The sequence below is a fragment of the Cyanistes caeruleus genome, chromosome 11, assembly GCF_971803275.1.
Source record: "Cyanistes caeruleus chromosome 11, bCyaCae1.hap1.1, whole genome shotgun sequence".
Lineage (NCBI taxonomy): Eukaryota > Metazoa > Chordata > Aves > Passeriformes > Paridae > Cyanistes > Cyanistes caeruleus.
Genome location: NC_141711.1, coordinates 11,623,057 through 11,640,638, shown reverse-complemented (window position 1 = coordinate 11,640,638; position 17,582 = coordinate 11,623,057). Strand labels below are relative to the sequence as shown.

The window sequence follows — 17,582 nt, the reverse complement described above, 5'->3', positions numbered from 1 at the left end:
TAAGTGAAGAATACCCTTTTGGTGTATGAGAAGATGCATATCCATTGAAAAAAGCTTTCATGTATGGGCAAGAAGGTTGGCAGGGGTCAGTGGGACATGGAGAGCCTGGAGAATGGCATAGCAAAAAGCAAAGGAAGGAAGAAAAAGTCATTACTCCAACTGTAAAAGAAAATTTGGGCTTGAGAATGCCCTGCAAATTATGACCAGAGACCCTGATGGAAGTACTGCATAGCTCAAGGGCTGAAAGTGAGCAGGGAAAAGGTGAATTTGGCTCTCTGACTGGGACAATCTATATTCCCTCTCTGCCTGGAGTCATTCAAACACAAAGAGCTAAATTCAAACCATGAGCCAACAGATTCCAGGGGGCTGAGTTTAGCTCCCTCTTTGTGCAAAGCTGGTTGTGAAGACTTAGATGGTGCTTTACCATCCTTATTGTCTTGCTCACAGCTGCAACAGCCAGTTCACAATGCATTTCTTGCACAGTCTGCCAGCACACTGCTCTTGTCCTCCACTGAGCTACGGAATGCTCTCCCCATGTTTCCGCCCTCCCCTGGGCTGACAGGAACTGCTGAGCCTTGTTTCTTGCTTGGCCAGATCACCGTAAGCATTTAAAATCTTACACACTTATTATTTTTTGTCCCACGCTACATTCCCTTGAGTTTCCCAGCTTTCCCTGCCCACTGATGTCTCCCTAGAGACTGGAAGTAGTTTCCAGGGACATTTTCACTCTAATCCAGATTGCAAGTGCTGCCTGCCTTTGGGCAGGTCTTTGCATCTGTTTCCTCTGCTGTAAAATGGGAATAACAGACTCCTGTGCTTTGAAGGAGACTGTAGTGCTGCTAGTAAAAGACTCTGAGCATTAACTAATAAGTTAAATTAGCCAGAATGCTGCCACCCCTTATTCAAAGCCTTTTTCCCTTGTAAAGACAAATGTAGTTTAAATCACCATCCTTAGCAATTGATGCCACATCCAGCTTGGAAAAACAGACAAAAACTGTATTTGTTATGTTAAGGGCTGTTAAGCCCCTCTCTCAGTGAGAAAAGGACAGCACTGGGCTGCAAGTGGAAGCTTAACTGGATGCTGGGTGCATGAAGGGAGGCCAGTGGCAGTGGGAGCAGGGAAAGCCTCCATGCAGGGACAAACCGTGTCTGCTGCTCCTCCACAGTTTGGAAGCCATCAACATCCTGCAGGCATTGGGACTCTGAGAACTGCAAATATTTAGGGGGCTTGATACAGAAAGAATATTTTGGTCAGAGCAAACACAAGTCAACATTTCTGCTGATATTGGGGTACCAGCTACACACCCTTGTGCTTAGCTGCTGATGGAAACCAGCCCATCATCCTTCCAGTCAAGGCTGGACTTGATGGGCTCATTTCCAGCACCAGTTCCACTTGAAGATGTCACGCTTGGGGGCAGCTGGAAGTGTCCCTTCTGACTGGCCCTGGCTATCTGTGGCACCAGGCAGAGCAGGGAGCCAGGGTGGCTCGAGCTCCATCACCGAGTGGCCAGCAGCCTGAGCTGGGAGGCTGAGTCATTATTTTATTAGCAGGGCCCACAACTGCTTTAATGTGGGCTTAGGCTGCAAAAACAAAAACATACATAAAAGCATTTGGAATTACTTCATAAAATACTAAATCACGATATTAACCAACTGACCTTTGCTCTACACAGACCTGCTAATTTTAGCAATTACAGCCAACAACTTGAACATATCAAGTGGGCAACTGTTTAACAATAATGACATCTGCCTGGAAAATCAAATTATGTCTAAACATCTTTAAATCCCCACTAGGGGATACCTGCTTTTTTTTGCAACTGTTAGTCCCTGTTTAATAGGATTTTAAACTCACAGCCGGCAGCACACTGTGGTGGCAGTGGCTCCTCTCCCTGGAGTGACAACAACAGGACAGACATCCCATTAAGCAGAGAGTGAGAGTCTCTCCTCGGACAGTGATGGAAGTGGTTTGGGTTTTGACAGCTTAATCTGATAGATGGGTGCATTAGCTGGATCCCTTTGCTCCCCCATGCCCCTGCAGACATTGCTCCCCTCCACAGCCCCCTAAGGTTACATGTGCTGGACACATCCAGGGCTGATCTCCACTGGCTGTTGCTTGGGAAGGATGGAACCTTGCTACCAAGATGGGCTTTGCAGCTTTCAGTGCTGTTTGTGGAGCAACTGACATGAGATTTCCTCCTGCAATGTCCTCAGACACAATCTAGTTTTATGTTTGGTGGAGAGTTCTGTTTCTTCCCTTTCTTTTGTCCCTTCACTTCTCCTGTATCCCCAGCTATTTAAATCCTTCCCTGCTGTTCTCTGCTTTGTGGGTGAAACTCCAACACTGAGATCTGTTCTTCCCTATAATGATCTAAAATATGGCTACAACAGCCTGCAGTTGCTGTTGTAGCCATATTTCAGGCCTGTAGGTTTTTCTTGCCAGGAAAAGTGACATTAAAAGCAAATGGGACCAGCGAGGAAGGGTGAGCACAAGACCAGTCAAATCTCCACTGAAGCACACCAATGCAGACCAAGACCCTCCACCATAAAATTGACATCCTTATTCAGCCCCCAGCTAGGTTGCTGCCATGCCCTGAGCTCTGCTGATCTGGGAGCAGTCTCAGCTCCATGGTCCCACTCCTGATCACTCAGCACCCTGGGCTGCAAGGCTGTTGTCAGATATTTGCATTGAGATACAAGAACAGAATATTTCCGCCCCTTCTCCTCTCTCCCTCTCTCTCCCTCCCCGGCCAGTCTGGCACTTCTCTGATGGAGCGTGCAGCAAAATCACAATCACATGTTTGCAGCAGTAGGAGGCCATTGGCATGGAAGTGGCAGTGATGTCACTACAAACATTTCCACCCTATCCCATTTCTCCAGAACAGTCTCCGTTTTTATGACCCCATCCTGAGATCTGCAGGAAATCAAATTGTCCTGATGCTATTTTGAGCGCTGGTGTCATGGCATCAATATATAACGACGTGGTGTCAAGCCGGAGAGGCGGGAGCGCTGCGGCACGGCGCTGCAGCCGGTTTGCTTTGTGCGGCTTACGGACTGGATCGCAGCCCTGCGGATCCCGCGCTTGCCGTGCTGGGACCCTCGGGATGTGTGTGCTGAGCCAAGGGGCTGAGCTGAGCAGGGTAGGCCTGGCTTCTGTCCATCAGCAGCTCCTGCACCCCACTGGAGGTTACCAGACCCTGGGGCACCACACTACCGGGGGGCAGAGCAAGCACACGGGAATGTGGCATGAGGTTCCTACACCCTGGCATGCTGAATGCCAACCACCCTGGGGGCTGCACGCAAGGGAAGAGCATGATTACAAGACATTCATGAACGGCAAGGGGAGATTCGGGGAAAGACAGACATTGGCAAGGTGCCTAGAACAAGAAACCAAATGACAATCTGACCAAAATGGGGAGAAACAGCAGCTGGCAGCTACAAACGCTCATCTGAACTAGGATTGCCATCTAAACAGAAGGAGCCGTGGGTTAGATACCCCTGTCTATCAAACTGAGATTTAAACAGTGGTTTAGATCATACTGTGCTCAAAAAACCCTCCTCTGATGCTTCCCACCAACACATGAACCCCTGCAGACTGGAGCTCTCCCGTGTGCCTATGCCTCACAGGAAAGATTCAGGTCCTGCAATATCTCTTGCCAGTTAAGCTCCAGTGGCATCCCTACCTGATTCATCTCCTGCACCCAAATCTTATCTTCTCCTCAAAGAACATCAGATCTAACACATGGCATACACAAAACACTCCTGAACTGAAATCTCAAACAGAAGAAACAACATCTGCAGCAAAATTTTATCTATTGGACAAAGCTAATCCTGGAAGAACTTAAGAACCCACAGAGTCCCCTGCAGCAGAGCAGGAAAAAGCACCAGTTTGACTAAAAATAAGCAGTGGGAAAGACATGGTGGTGGCCCAGAGCTCCTAGTGAGTAAGAAAATATGAACTGCTTTTCAGAAAGTGTAGATGGAGCTTCTCCGTCATTTCTTTTAATGTAAGGGACAGGACAATGCCATATCTTTAAAGTTTTTGCAGAAGGGCACAGGTTTGAATTCTGCATTAAGAGCAGCTCCTCTGGGAGAAACATTTTTATCAGGCTGTGTTATGAAAAGCTAGAGCCTCCTTGTGAAGGCAGAAGAGAACGTAGGGACAGAATATGAGTGTCTCAATGCGTGCCAAGTACTCTTGTGTGATTGCTCTCCACAGTACCTGAAAATACCATGCTACAACCCCAGAGAGGAAGGGGTTTTAACCCTTGAGACACTTTGTTTCTGATTTTGCTTTCATGCACATGGTGTGATGGTTGGGGTGTCCTGTGCAGAGCCAGAAGCTGGAGTTGATAAGCCTGGTGGGTCCCTTCCAACTCAGTGTATTCTGTGATTCTATGATAAAACTCCATTATCTCATCTGAACCTCCCCAAGACCTTGCCTTTAGCCATAACTGCTAAACTCACTGCATCCACAGGAGTCAGTGCTGAGACCAGACAACTGCTTAGTAACCTCTAGTATGAGAAATGTTAGTAACTGGAGTTAGTAACTGGAGGTAACTAACATGCTGGAGTGTCCAGCAGCCTTCCAGTCTGATGTAACACTTAAGTTCCCATGAAATTGAACTGACCCATGAATTGGGTCATTTATCATCTCCTCCAGCTTTCATTTTCAAGCCCTCCTTTATCTTTGGTCACAATTAGCACTCAATTGCATTCACCTTTGGTCACCCTCCAAAAAGCACCAGGCAAAGGAGCTCATGGAACTTGAATACCACCCACTTCTCAAGCATTCAAGAAAGTTCTTTACTGTTTGACTTCAGTATCTGCTTTCCTATCTTCCATGGGGCTATGCCTTGTAACTCTCACTTTGTGGCTGGCAGAACTTTGTTCCCTTCCTTCCCCAGGCTCAGACCTCCCTGGTGCCAGTACAGACAGCTCCTCACTTTCCCATGCCCTTGATCACTCAGCATCTTGGCTCAGTGATGCCATCCAACCTTTCCAGCTCCTCTGTTTCTTCACTTTACCCTGAATTCCTCTCACCTCCCTCCAATACCTTCCAGGAGCTGCTTTCTTGCTTTCGTCCTGCTGCTTGCAAATTCTTTCCTTCCCACTTTGGACACTACAGTCCTGCAAATAAATAGTTGCTTGAACAGCTCAGTTAAGAACCTGGCCTCTTCCCACTACCCAAGGCATGAGGAAAACCCTCAATGGTGTTAAGCAGCTGCAGAATGAGACCCAGCAGCATCAAGTGACTTGGCAAGGAGTGACATTGGTGTTACAGAGACACACGTTCCAGCGTGGTTAAAGTGAGGAGACCATGTAGGGTGATAACATTTTCTTAATCTAATTTTTTATTTTATTATTCCCTCTCTTGTGGTCCCTTCCGTTCCCACAATGAACAGGGGTTTTTATTGCTGGGGTTAAAAAACACAAATTTGCATTACATCCTGGCTCCCGCTGTAATACTTTAGTCTTGTTTCTCTCTCGTCCCCTCTCCAGAACAACTGATGCTATCACAGCCTGATTTAATTTCAAAGACGGATTGTGATTTGGCAGTCGGGGGAAAAAAAAAAAGCCAAGTTAATCAAAAGTCACCATCTGCTGTGTTGCCATGGGGATATTCCTCCCCAATAAATGTGCTCTTTGCCAAAATCACAGATAACAGCACTATAAAGGGTGGGAGGTGGAGGGGGGAATCAAAGAAAGAAGTTCCAACACTAGGGGGGAAAAAATGAAAGAGAGAAACAAGGGAGAAACAAGAGGCAGAGAAGAAGTGGAGAGGAAGGAGCATGGACTATTGAGGAAAAATGACAAATGGACCAACTAGGGATAAGGAGAACAGAGAGACTAACAAACAGCTGGGGGTGACAAAGTGATGGAGGAAGACAGACAACTGGAAAAGAGGAAAGAGGAGAGACACCTCAAGAGACTCTGCCACATAATATGCCAAAACAAAGCAAGCAGAGATAAGAGAATTGCCCTCAAAGCCTAGTCTCAGGGGAAGGGGAGAAAACTGAAGCATCAGTGAGAATTCTCAGGGATGTTGGCTGGGGCACAAGAGGAGATCTTACCACTAGTCACACTGCAGTTACCAAAATTAAATCTCTGGATGAGATGGATGGTAACACATGGGCATGACCACGGTCAGGTCCCTGGTATTTCAGCAGCCTGGATGCCATCAGGGCCCTGTGGTGAGCTGGAAAAGGTTGTTGTGCTGCAATGCATCACCAGGACCTGGTGGGATAAAATACAAATTATCTAGAAATTACTTTCTTCAAGCATCTTGAGATGGCAAAGAGACGGGGGCTGATCACTCAACAGCTGCTCTTGCTTTTCATTTCCCCTTGTGATACTGGGTGGCAATTTGGGATATGGAATATAAGGCCAAAGAGTGCATCTTTGCAAGGGGACATTGCTCTCCCCATGCTCAGGGGGGACCAGCCAGGCTCCTGCACCACTGTGCACCCCAGGCTCAGGCACCAGGCAAGGCAGTTGCCCAAAGAGAAATGGGGTCACCTAACATGAAATGAGTAAAAGCTGTCAAATTTTAGGTCACAATGTGTTGGCTGCCCCCTGACCCTGCTTAGAGTGTGCTTGTGTGTGTTGAGTGCCCCTATTAACCCCAGCAGCTAACGGAGATATGGGAGGCATCCCGCCCTCCTCCCCAGCCCCAGTAGGGGCCAAGCAAAGGGGTCACTTAGCACCCAGGCTGGTAGGATGGGATGAATTATTCACAACAGAGGCACCACCAGCCTTTTTCTTCCTCCTTCCCTGTTGGGGAATAATCCCAGAATAGATCACAGGTTGTATGAATTCTTCACTCAAAAAATAAGTGAATGACTTCTGCATGAACTTGGTTTGCAATTCAACACTAGCACTGATAAGAAATGGTCGCTGCACAATGACTGGAGGAGCACAACGCCACTTTGCCCATATCCAACAGTCAAAAATGTGAATCAGCTCTTCACTCTTCCCTTTGCTCCCACCTCCTCCCTCCACTAAGAGGTGCTGTAAAAATCAGAAGTCTGAAAACACAGTATTGGACTTTTGGTCCAAGTGTTGGACTTTTTCTGTATAATCATTTCAGGGCACTGGAGTCACACTTCCATCCTTCTTTGCTCAACTGCATAAATGTTTTGTTTTGAAGGAAAGTTGAAGAGACTCCCATCACACACCTCTGGGAACTGGAGTTTAGAAGTGTGCACTAGGTACATCCCACAAGAGCATTAATGCCACTTTAACCTATGTAAATGGCAAGAGTGAATTAATTTAAGAATTACAATGGGATGTATTGAGTAATATTTTTCAGAGTAGCTTTAGTGAAGACTGAAGGCATTGAGACCTCTGAGCTCAAATAGCCTCACCTGTGCAAATGAAGCTTGATGGGCTGTCACAGCAGCACATACACACAGCATGTATTCCACATCCCATCCTCCCCCCATAACACTAAATCAAGGCTCCCAAAACATCTCTCTCAAGCCAGGCAATGTCTAGGAAAGCAGAGATAGCCATGGAAGTGATGGGGCATCTTCTCTCTGTTGGCATAGTGGAACTCACCTCTGGCTGGAGCTGAGAAAAGGTCCAACAGTTGTCTAAAATCCTCTTTATCCTCTGCAGATGCAGGATGGTGCCCTTAGGGAACCCCATGGGGCTTCAGAGTTGCCTCCCCCTTTCCTCTCATTGGGCTGTTATAACATTTTACAGTGCTGGAAGAAAGGTAGTTTCAGCAAGACAAGGGACAAAAAACAATGTAGATTTTTTTTTTTTAAATTAGAGAATTTTTTTAAACAAAACCTTATCCTATGCAGTCATCCTATTGCTACTACCAGTTTTCTCCCCCCCCCACTCCCCAATTAAACAGCAAATTATACTTATCAAAGAAAAGAAGGTAAAGAGAAATCTGAAAGACTGTGAGAAATCTTTAATTATTAGTATAGTGGCATGAAAAGCTGTTGATCCCCTTAGAAACATACATGGCCAATTATCAAAAAATATAAGAGATGCAGAAAGAAAGGTTTGTCTAATAAGTATGAATCGCAGGGCCATTTAGAACATCAGTGTTAAAGCATTAGAGTTAAAAGGAAAAGTAAAAAGGGGCTGATGGTTTTAACTGTTTCACAGGAGGACAAGAGGTTGATACTGATAAGACAAGCAGTATAGTGAAGTTAATTATCTGCGGCCCTTGGTGCACAAAGCTTTTTGAGCTGGTGATTAATAGAGATAAACCATTCAAACTTCACATTTCTAAGGTGAATGAAGATGGCAGAAGAGCTGCACAGCCCCAGCATACTAACAGCATACTCAGAGCATACTAACAGCACACTATCTCCTCTGACAGTGACGGGCTGGCTGCTGCAGGGGGCACTGGGTGGGTTTATCAAACCTGATCTGCTTCCCCTCCTCTAACGGCAGGGAGGTTTGGGAACTATGGAGAAGGGGTGGCCATATCCCCGGTGCCTCTGGGTATTGCTTCATTGGAAATGGCTGGGACAGCTTCCCATTAATTAATACAAATCATCTTTACAAATATTCCAGCATTACCTCTCTGGGGTACTCTCCCCCATGGTCTGGGGGAGACTCATACGCAAGTATTTAATGCCATGCAGCACATTTGCTCTTTGCACGAGGCCTTATTGCTGGGTATGTGCAGAGGCCCCTTCAGCCTCATCCCACCCTTTAGCTCAGGAAGAAGTATTGCAGCCTCCCTGGGCCAGTGTCAGTGCAGCAGGCAGGACTTGGAAGCTTGAAGGAAGCACGAGTCCCAGATAGCAGTTCTGTGGGGTACCTGCATGGAGGATAGGATTAAATTAAGTGGTCTGGCACTTTGGTGAGAACTGAGAAAAAAAGATGCAAAGGCTGACTCAGCCCTTGGTCTTTCTGAGATAAATGAGGCACCAGGGGGTTTATCATGCTTGAGTCTGGCAGATAAGTCCTAAAAACTGGAGAGCCTGGATAGAAAATCAAGAGAGACAGATCTTGATCTTACAAGATTTCTAGCCACGTCTCCCGACCAAAATAGTGTAGACATGCTCCCAAGACAGTCCTAACCCCTACACTCTGAGATTTGGGTCAAACATTTCTCTGAATCTAGAACTGAAAAATTCCCAGAAGATTTCTGATACTTCCTGCTGTACCTTCCTAGATGCTGTAAGGACTGGTTTTCTTCTTATGATACTTCAGTGTTTCTATCCAGAGGCCAGTTAGAACAATGAAGTTCAGAGACGGCAGCAAAAATGGATCAGGAAAAATGAACTTCATTTCTAAGCTTCACAAACTACTTGGTGCATAGGTTTCCAGTTCAATTTGAATTCTAGGATGACTTTGGGCTTGGCTGTTATTTTCTCCAAAGTGGTTGGTTGGCTGTTATTTTCTCCAAAGTGGTTCCCTTGTCCTTGATAAGTTTGGAAAGGCATCTAAACTTCAGCATCTGCAAACAAAAGAATCTTATATTTTTGGCCAAACTAAATTGAATAAATTTTGTGTTTGTTAATTGCATCCAGGCCAACCTTGTTCAGGGCCAAGTTTCAGCCCAGTGGGATTTGCGCATGGACTGGATACAAGCTATTGTAAATGGGGATCCCTGAAGGAAAAGCTGACAGATGGTGATTCTAAAAATGTTTGCCAGAGCCAGCCTTTGTGACACAGAAAACCCATAGCCAAGGGGGTCCCTGAGTTGGAGAGATGGTTCTGAAATATGTGGAAGGCCAGGGGAGATTGTTGGTACTGGAGAAATTTGACTGGGCCTCTTCTCATTGCTTGCCAAACCTGTTTCCCTTAGAACCCCTTCTCTAAGGGCTGGTAATTTTGGATAAAATGGAAATTGGATCAATGCTGCACCTGGTTTTCCAATTACATATTCCAAACCCACTCTTATTTCCGTGCTATAAAATAGGACCAAGATGGACATAGTTTATCCAAGCTGTATGGAAACCCTCCTCAGCCAGTACCACAAGCAGTGTTACAGTCTGGCTTGTGCATCAGCTTTTTGGTGATGGGATCAACACCAAAACTCATTGGTCCGTCTCCCCATTAGTTCCACTTTTCTTCTAACTAAACGGTGCATCAAAAGTCTGGATGAGGACAGGTCCCATCTAGCACATATAAGCAATTCACAAGGAAAAAATTCTCCTTTTGATTTCCTTGTCAACATTGCAGTTTCAAAAGTTTCCAGGAAAGGAAGATAAGATCCAAAAATTAATTTCCAAGTTGGCCCCATTCATAACAGCAGCATCCTAAGACACCAACAACAGCTTTCCCAAAGTGCTCTGCAGCAAACATCAAGCTTTTGCAGTTAAGATTCACTCTTGGAAACAACAGGTTTCTGCCTTCCCTTGCTCATCATCATCAGTGTCAAGTTTTAGCGTCTGTCAATAAATAGATTTCAGGAGCTACATGCAAAGCAGTTCTAGAGGAGTTAAAGCAGTGTAAAAGTGCTGTGAGTCATCCCGGACGGGGCATGAGGAGCTGGAGGTGCCTGGAGTGCAGAGCCCAGGGTCACACAGAGCTGGGGAGCTGGGAGGGGGGAGCTGGCTGCAGGGTGGCAGCACCGGCTCCAGGAGAGGCTGCAAGGCCCTCACAATCAAGTTCAAATTACGTATCAGACACACGCTCCCACAAACACACTCCAGACACCAGCTGCTTATTTTTAGATGGGAAAAGCCTTTTCTTACCGACACCGGTGGTAAGGAGGGAGCATGCAGAGCACCAGCAGAGCCAGCAACCCCATGCCTGCCATCCCCAAAGGGGCAGTGCCAACAACCCTCCGAGCACTTTCTGTCATCCCTTTGCATGAGGATGAGATTTTCTGAATTGCAGCAGAGGAGACCATGAGAAGCTCTCCTGACAGCCTTGCACAGGGTGTGCACAGCCCCAGTGTGCCTTGCCTGCTGTAGTGACCAGCCTTGAGCTCCCTGCTGAGCTCATCAGTCCCGATGTTCAGCAACACTCACTCAGAAACTTAAAGAAAACATTATAGCATCTTGGGAATTGCTTCTAAAACCCCCTCAGCTTTTCTGCATTACATTCCTCATCATTATAGCTGTAACCAAACTAGTTCACAAGTCCTGACATCCTGCTAGCTCCTTCAGCAACTGGACAAATCATTTGGATCAAATTATTTGTTTAATGAATTCTGCTTTCTCCCTGTGAACAGCAAGTAAAGAGTCTGCAATTGTTTTAGAAGCATTTTTTTAATTTTCTGCAACTAATTTTCATGACTTGCATCACTCATTGCAGCATTTGTCATCTGAGAACTGAAATTTAAATCATCTGTCTCCTAGCAAACATACCTGGCACATGCCCATTTAGGTGGTCAAAAAATTTAGGTAAACACACCAAAAAGAGTTTAAAGCCGCCCCTCACCCCCCAACATTCTCTGCCATTTGCCTGTTTTATCTGTTGCCAGTTATATTCATATACATTTATGTGCATGTGTATGCCAGGATATTAATGGAAAGTCAATAGAAATGGGAAACAAGCAGAGCAAATACATTTACCATAACTTCATGTCAAATAACTGTTCTATGAAAATGCACATTCTTTCTCTTACATCTCTGCCATTATAGATGGAAAATGCAAGAAACAAGAACTTATCTAAGAGATACCCTTTACAGGGATGGGAAAGCAAAGTTCACAAAATATTTCAGACGTGAAGATAAACATTTTCAGAAAAAAAACTCCAACAAAAAGAGAAATGGGCTATTCAAATCTTTAAGTTTAAACAAGAGACGACATTAAACAAGAAAACCAATCTTTCCCTCTCAGGGGAACTCACCTTTTTGAACTCTGACTGCAACACAAGGCTCTGCAGAGCCCTTTGGCTCCTGCCATCTTACAAGATCCTACAAAAGAGCATATTTTTCTAAAAATGTGTATGAATTCACTGGGGGTAAGGAAGTATTTCTCCACAGGAGAAAAAAAAAAAAAAAAGGCTGCTTCTGGAAGTTTGCTTTTTATTTAATGTTCTTTCTGCACAAGGCATTCCTTCTGGAGACTTTGACAAGGAAGGCTCGAGGTGTGTGCAGCCCTGCAGCGATGGTCACTGCTGTGTCCCGGCTCCACATTTGGAGTCTGCATCCACAGGGTGAGGCCTCAGCAGGGCATAGGGCTTAGCAGCAGCTTACATAGGGCTGGCATAACAAGGACAGGGAACCCTGAAGGAGCTCAGCTTCATTAGGAACAGTCATTTCTGCATGGATATTGAAAAATAATGCCTAAAAATTTCGGAAATGTATCCAGGCCAGAATGTTTTTTTTTTCCTTCTGAGCAAGAATAACTCTGTGCTAGAATTTTAGCAGTAATGGAAGAGTGTAGCAAGAGCCAGGCTAAGTGTCTATCAGAGGTATTCTGCTCCAAATACCAACAAGATTTTTATCGAGGGTAGCACAAGCACTCAAAAAAAAACCAGTGTGGCAAGTTTGCTCCCATCTACTTTAATGCCTGGTTATGCCCTTCTGGTAGAACACAGCTCATAAACAAACTCTTACCTCACCTATCATTTTTTGGTGGGCTTAACTTGATCACAGTATTGGAAAGGTCATTTATTAGCTCTTCTCCCCGTGTTACACCTCCTGCCCCAAATCTTTGTGCTGTTATGGCCAATGGCACCGCCAAGGCAACCATGAAAAATATCCCAGTTCCTTGGGCTGTCCCATTATGGGAAGGTCTTGTTCTTCTATGGCCATACCTGGGAAGGATACAATATAACACAGTGGTGACATCTCAGTGAAGATAAAGTGTTGCTCAAAGTAAAAACAGGCTGCTTCAGGTTTCTGCTCTGTCTCCCCTGCCAGCCATTTGTCAGGAATTTATGGTCTTTAGTCACTGTTGACTCACCTTCTCTCCTTTGCTTTTAATCACTCTTCAAATAGCACAGGGGAGGTGAAGCTCTGCTCACTTCCTTGGTTAGGAAATCAAATGTTTGGAAAACATTGGGTGCATCTTCCTCCTGCAAGCCACAGCTCATGCATCCTCCTGACTGGGATTGCAGAAGAGTCTTCATCCCCCTCTCTCCCATCTAATTTTTCTAATGACTCATTTATGGTAGTGCATCAGGGGCTTTCCAGTTTTTCAAAGCAGAATAATCCTGAAGTACTAAGGCAGTCTGGAGAACCCCTTCTCAAGCATGTTTTTGTTACAATAAAAACCCTTAACTCAAAGGAAAGACCTGAGCACCCAAAGGGCAGGTTCTGAGCACCCTGACTCAGTCAACACCAATGAGCTGTGTGGTTTCCCCAGTACCCTTCAGGATGAAAGGCTTTCAAAGAACAATTCATAGATGTTTTTGGAAGCTATGATTACTAAGAAATGTAAATTAGCAACAGGAAGACACACAAAAGGTCTATTCCATTATGAAGTCTCTGCTATGGAATCTTTTTAGTTGTATTTTAGTACAATTAGTGATGATAACTAACTATAAAGCCCTAATAAATTTGCTTATTTTTTTTTTTCCTTCACCTAGGAGCCATGCAGCCATATGCTCAACTCCACTCCTTTTTGCATAAATTAGGCACGTACTTGGCATCTCCAGACTCCCAGTCTGAATTCAGACATGACAAAATACAAATGTGCATATAACTGCAAAAAATGGGTAAGTGCCTGCTGGAAGAAGGGAAGGTGGATATCAAACAGATTATACAGTTACATGGCAAATGCTGGGAGATATTCTGGTGAATTTTTCATACAAAGAAATAGAAGTCTTGGTCACAACTTACTGGGATATTTTAATAACATTTAAAATTAAATTCATAAAGTTTAAGAAAGGGAGAACTTTAAAACAGCAACTCTAACGACAGAGGTTAGATTGACCATTATTTAAGGCAGGTTGTAAAACACATTGATTGGAAAGATGGGGATCACAGCATGAATGATTTGCAAGTTAATGTTGGGTTTCAAATCATAATAGAGATTCACTTAACCACTATTTCGGAGGGATATGATGGGATCACCTCAAACTGCAATGATTAACTGCTTAATTATTTCTAAAGCATGTAAAGGTAAATTACTTTTTGCTCCAGGTCTTCATTTTCCAAGATGAAATGAGAATGATCAGACTTCTTTTGCTTCACGATATTGTTTCTGTTGCCCAAACCTAAAGTATATGTCCAGGCTATAATAAAGCAAATTTGCTTCTTGCTGTAACACCATGAACTTGCATTGAGTTTAAAAAAAAAAAAAGGATGAATTTTGTCATACTTGCTTGGAACCAACAACTACTTTCTCTCTCATGTGCTCATAATTACTATTTTTACCTATATGTGTGCATTCATTACATAAACAAACATACGTGTACAAGTGTAACATCATTTTCATGCCCAAATCAAGTAGGCTCATTGAATTCAAATAGTTTCTGCCTGCAAAGTTCTCCCATAAAATCCAACAATACATTTCAGAATAAGAGTTAAAAGGAGACAAAAGAGAGAGAAAGAAACCAGCACTGTTGAATGTATATGGAGCCTGGACTACTTCATTTCTCTGTGTTGAAACTAATTTGTTGCATTATGTTTCTATCTCTTGCATGTCCACATTGCCACAAGCTCTTATTTTCACAAAACAGACCCATCATTCTTTCCCACAGGATGAAAACACGGCTAAATACTTGCTGTAAAAAAACCATTATGTGATGTGCTAGCCAAATGATACACTAATACTCCGACGTAAGTGCTTTTTTGGCAACTACTCAAAGGAGCAAAAATTACATCGTTTTCAACCCCAGTGATGATAAGATTACACAAAAGAAAGCAAAATATACAAAACGGGTTGATGATAAATATTGTACAATAAATGGAGAATAAGCCGGTTTTCTTGCTGTCACACTCTTTGCAGTTTTCTGCAATTTTTCCGTCACTTGAAGCAGCCCTACCAATTATTTCTATTGTATTGGGTGTCCCCTGTAAAAAAAAAAACAAAACAGCTGACAAAAATAAGGATTTGAAAGATTCCTTTTCAGGAACTTCCTCCACCAACTATTTCCTCCTTTTCAAATGGGGCTTTCAGAGAGGAAGTGGTGGCCAGCAGTAACATTCCCCACAGGAGAGACCCATCTTCCCTTCATATGTGGAGAAGCGAGAATATCCTCTTATGAGGCAGAGCAGGAAAAGAAATCATCCTTTCATCGGCAGTGTATTCTGCCCGGATAGGTGTCTGTGCCGTGTCCATGATGGTACCTTCTGAGGAGTCATTGCCAGTTGGCTTCAAGCCCCACATTGCAGAAGGACAATCAAGAGCCCATTGGTTTATCCTCTACCCTACTTATTTTGGTTGGAAACAAATCAAGACATTAACAACCAAATAAAAGCAACCCTTGATCTTCACTCAGATCCTCCACCATGAAAAGATTTTCTTACATCCTCAGTGAGGTGCTCAAATATTTCTCCTTGTTGCTAGCAGTCACAGAGTTGGTGAGAAACGTTTCTCGCAGCCATTCACCGTTTTTTTCCCCACAAGTTTGCAAACCCAATTTCCTGCCTTCTGAGTATTCCTTTACTCCTTGTGAGTATTTACTAGGTAGGTGGAAGGAACCAAATGCCAGGGCTGCAGAGGAGCTGTGTGCTTTGAATATACTTTGTTGTAGTTAGAGATATGTAAATCACAGCTGAGCTCCCTAGGTAAGTTTTTAAACAGAGGGGAAAAAATAAAGGAGTACAGCTAGGATGGGGCATGGACCCAGTGGATGGTAGAGGGGGAAGTCTGCAGCAAAGAAACCATCACCTGCCTTGTCATTCTCATGCGATGCAGTCTGTTTATTGTAGTCTCAAAATGCCCAGTATCCCACAGGGGCAGCGGCCTGGACCACAGCACCACACATCTGGTGGCACACACCACACTCCCAGAAAGCATCCAGATCACTGGGGAGCCCCGAGCAGCCGCTGCTGTCCTGGGCTGCACGATGCAGCCACGCAGCCTCCACATGTGGCCGGGAGCCGAGGCTGCCCTGGGGAGCCAGACGAAAAGCAGGCGCTCACTGGCGGCCCAGCAGAACATCCCTTGTGCACAGATGTTGGGAAAGGCAGGCTCAGGGGGGCCACGGAGCAGGGCAGCATCCCAGAGGTGTCATAGCACCAGGAATGTTTGCAAACGCCATTTAGTGGAAGTCAGATGCCTACTTATCGCTTTCAAAGGGAGACGAGATCGGCTGTTAGTGCTCGCAGGATCAAATGGGTAAATTAGAGGCAGAAAAGATCGCCATTCAGGCTAATAGGATTTACACTCTCAAATCAAGTTATGTGGATGCATTATAGGGAGTTCACATTGAGGGGAGCCAATTACCCCATTAGCACTAATAGGAATTGCACTAAGGCATCATGTGAGAAGACACATGCAAGAAGACCGCAGCTTTCCCTCACTTATGCAGGGTTGTTTTGCTGAAACAAGGCAATAACTGATGGATCTCGGTCCTCCTAAACACGGGCTAGGGTTTAGATGTTAAGTGTTGGCTTCATCCAGTCCCTTCATTCATAAAGCTGGGAAGAACCTTCTTCCCAGAGAGCAGTTACAAGGAGAGCTCACCTCCCCGGTACCTGTTGCCACCTCTGCTAATACGAAAACAAGGGCATAAACCCAAGTCCTTCTGCTGCTAAGGACGCTGCATCCAGGGATGCACCATTTATCTGTGCTTCCTTCTGACTCTCTGAAGCTGCTTGCTGGCTTTGTCTCCAGTTGCTGCTGTTTATCACCATCTCTTCACTGGCGAGTGCCCAGCGGACACATTTACTCCCTCTGCAGTGCATGGAGGCATCTTAAACACATACCTATAACCCTAATGACAGTTCTGTAATGAAGAAAAGGCAGTAAAATTAAATGCGACTGGCACATTACCACACTTGTTTTAAATTGATATTTAATTAAAAAGTTAATTATTAATTAAGTTTATCAATTGCACATCAGTTGTTCAATAGAAAAGGGCTCATTCATTTAATTATCTGTGTGCAACCGATAGTATATGCTTTTTAGCCAGGCAAGGTTATCTCTGCATCTGTTCTAATTTAGATCAGTTTAGCTTCTAATCTATCGAGAGTGCTTCCTTTTGCGAGCTTTTGATTTGATCTATAAATGTTTACTCACAGAACTGTTAGGTTTTAGAAGCTGATCAAATAAAGGGAAGAGCTACTCGGAGTTGCGTTGAGCTTACCAAAGGGCTGTGGCGCTTTCTTGCAAAGACCTGCTCGGGCTTTGCTTTAACAATGCGCCTGCTGTAAAGTTTCAAAAAAGATAAACATCCACCCCGAAAGTATGTTAATAGCCCAAACAATGGGGAATCTTCAAAGGGCAAGAGAGGCCTGAGAGCAGAACACAGCGACAGACGGCCACCACCGCCTGGGGAACCTCCTCGCAGCTCCTGCTGCAGAGAGGATTGTGGGGCACAGACCATGGTGAGGGCTGTACACAGGTCCCAGCTTCAGCCCAGGGTGCCAGGGAAACACCAGTGTTCCTACAAAGAACTAGGGCTCCAGCTTTCCTTTCTCTTCAAAGCTATTCCTAGGTGCAAATCAAAAGCTTTTTACAGAGGATTTTTGGATGCCACATAGTAAACCTTGTAATAAACTCTTCCAGTACTTGGACAGTATAACAGAGAAAGATGCCCT

The 17,582-nt window shown here is 44.7% G+C and overlaps 2 long non-coding RNA genes across 2 annotated transcripts in view; one reads left to right on the top strand and one right to left on the bottom strand.

Annotated features, from left to right (window-relative positions):
• Nucleotides 1-17,582, bottom strand: part of LOC111935085 (uncharacterized) — a 79,082-nt gene that overhangs the window by 55,733 nt on the left and 5,767 nt on the right. Inside the window, exons 3-8 of the long non-coding RNA XR_015274777.1 lie at nucleotides 12,486-12,685; nucleotides 11,774-11,840; nucleotides 9,135-9,427; nucleotides 8,542-8,785; nucleotides 7,558-7,706; nucleotides 6,072-6,234 (exon numbers count right to left, since the gene is read on the bottom strand). This is a non-coding gene — a long non-coding RNA (uncharacterized LOC111935085). The remainder of the gene's footprint in view (nucleotides 1-6,071; nucleotides 6,235-7,557; nucleotides 7,707-8,541; nucleotides 8,786-9,134; nucleotides 9,428-11,773; nucleotides 11,841-12,485; nucleotides 12,686-17,582) is intronic.
• On the top strand, nucleotides 464-14,139 carry LOC111935086 (uncharacterized). Its single transcript, XR_015274778.1, has 3 exons — nucleotides 464-600; nucleotides 13,460-13,588; nucleotides 14,016-14,139. It is a non-coding gene; the product is annotated as an uncharacterized LOC111935086 (long non-coding RNA).